The following is a 2,605-nucleotide window of genomic DNA, read 5'->3' as shown; positions in this document are numbered from 1 at the left end:
GAAAGGATTGGGGGCAGGAGGAGAAGGGGACGACAGAAGATGAGATGGCTGGATGGCATCATTGACTCGATGGACGTGAGTCTCAGTGAACTCCGGGAGTTGGTGTTGGACAGGGAGACCTGGCGTGCTGCGATTCATGGGATCGCAAAGAGTCGGACACGACTGAGCGACTGATCTGATCTGATCCAATATTTAAGCCCTCTTTCTCCCTCTTCATTTTAAGCATTTTTCCAATTATGAAAATGTTTTCACAAATTATGCTTTTATTGAGAAAGTTCTTAACAACTGTTTATAGGGAAATAAAAGGATGATAAGCTAAAAAAAAGTTACAGGTGTTTTCTAAATTATCTCCTTATAATATGAATAGGAGAAAGGGATGGACAAACTATTTCAAAGACTTTATTTTGATCTGTAAATCTTGAATGGATTTTCTTTCCCAAAATAGGCCATCAGATCTTCCTGTATCCACTATCTGGAATGATAGGTAGAAAGAGAAGTTATCACATTGTGAAATGTAGATTTTGGAAACATAACTATTAGTTGACTGTTAATGACGTGACTTATTGACTGGAAGCACAAGGGAGGTTGAGTGTTGAATAGCCCCAAATAATCAGTTGCGTAGATGATAAGCTTGTGATTTAAAATTGTGTCTATTTCCATGAAGGCACAAAGTCTGCCCTATTAACTTCTGAAAGGTTTGCACTGGTCCCAGCTCTATTACTTGCCAGCTCTGCATACTTAAGAAAATTTGCTAGTCTCTCTGAGCTTCAATTCCCAAATTATACATTGAGTTTAATATTAATAATCTAACAGATAAATGGCCAAATGAGATACCCTTTGTGAACATTGAGAAAGGCAAATGAGAACAAATTATTTGATTAGACCAATGACTAGGTTTTCAGTCAATGTTTGTGGCTATTTTTGTTCATGTCTTGTTTATACAACAATAATTTTAACATCAAGCTTGAATCTCTTTTTATGGGGAAAGGTTGTAGAAACCAAGTCTGATTCCATTTTTACATCTGAAAATTCCTTCTGGATATGGTGCTTTAGATCAAAGACTTTATTGTTATATTTTTTAATATAAAGGAAAAATTTAGTAGCATTAATTATATCTTTTGAAATTTGATTATAATCTATAGTGTCTTCAGTATTATTTCATCACAAAGAATTATTCAAAGGAAAAACTCTTAGACACGATTATTTTGTTCCTGTTAAAATACAAACACAATTAGGCTTCCCAGGTGGTCCAGTGGTAAAGAATCCGCCTGCCAGTGCAGGAGACATGGGTTCAACCCCTAGGTCAGGAAGATCCCCTGGAGTAGGAAATGGCAACCCACTTCAACTTCCTGAGAAATCCCATGGACAAAGGAGCCTGAGGGGCTACAGTCCATAGTGTTGCAAAAGAGTCAGACATGAGTTGTGTGTGTGTGTATGTGTATGTGTTAGTCCCTCAGTCACGTCGGACTCTTGGAGACCCCATGGACTGTTACCTGCCAGGCACTTCTGTCTCTGGAGCTCTTCAGGCAAGAATACTGGAGTGGGTGGCCATTCATTTCTCCAAGGGATCTTCCCGATCCAGGGATCGGACTCAGGTCTCATGCGTTGCAGGCAGATGCTTTACAGTCTGAGCCACCAGGGAAGCCCGTTTAATGACTAAACAGCAACAGTTCTGATGCATTACAGATGTTTTCAATAGTAGATGGCAGCATGCAAAAGAGGAAAACCCTAGTACTTGCTATGACTTACCTCAAACTGACTTCCTCTCTTTCATTTTAAGGGCTCTAGGAAAGGAAGATGTAGGCTTAAATATTTGTTGCAAATTCAAAATTAGTATTACTGTGTAACAAAACATAAAAAATAACCGGTAATCAAAATGAGAGAGTTAATTTAAGTCATAGCTGTCACAGTTTATGATCAAAGTATCTGTTTTGGAATTTTAATTGTTTATGCACACTCACTCATTTGGATATTTATTTACCCTGCTAGAGGCAGATCAGTCTTTGGAATTTTGCAGATATGGGTTCAGTTCAGTTCAGTCGTTCAGTCGTGTCCGACTCTGTGACCCCACGAACTGCAGCACACCAGGCCTCCATGTCCATCACCAACTCCCGGAGTCCACCCAAAGCCATGTCAATTGAGTTGGTGATGCCGTCCAACCATCTCATCCTCTGTCAAACCCTTCTGCTCCTTCCCTCAATCTTTCCCAGCATCAGGGTCTTTTCCAATGAGTCAGCTCTTCACATCAGGTGGCCAAAGTGTTGGAGTTTCAGCTTCAACATCAGTCCTTCCAATGAACACCCAGGACTGATCTCCTTTAGGATGGACTTGTTGGATCTCCTCGCAGTCCAAGGGACTCTCAAGAGTCTTCTCCAACACCACAGTTCAAAAGCATCAATTCTTCAGGGCTCAGCTTTCTTTATAGTCCAACTCTCACATCCATACGTGACCACTGAAAAAACAATAGCCTTGATTAGACGGACCTTTGTTGGCAAAGTAATGACTCTGCTTTTGAATATTCTATCTAGATTGATCATAACTTTCTTTCCAAGCAGTAAGCGTCTTTTAATTTCATGGCTGCAATGACCATCTGCAGTGTTTTTGG

The sequence above is a fragment of the Bison bison genome, unplaced genomic scaffold (genome assembly GCF_000754665.1).
Source record: "Bison bison bison isolate TAMUID 2011002044 unplaced genomic scaffold, Bison_UMD1.0 scf7180017864376, whole genome shotgun sequence".
Lineage (NCBI taxonomy): Eukaryota > Metazoa > Chordata > Mammalia > Artiodactyla > Bovidae > Bison > Bison bison.
The sequence above is the reverse complement of the archived record's forward strand: the minus strand, read 5'-3'. Positions refer to the sequence as shown.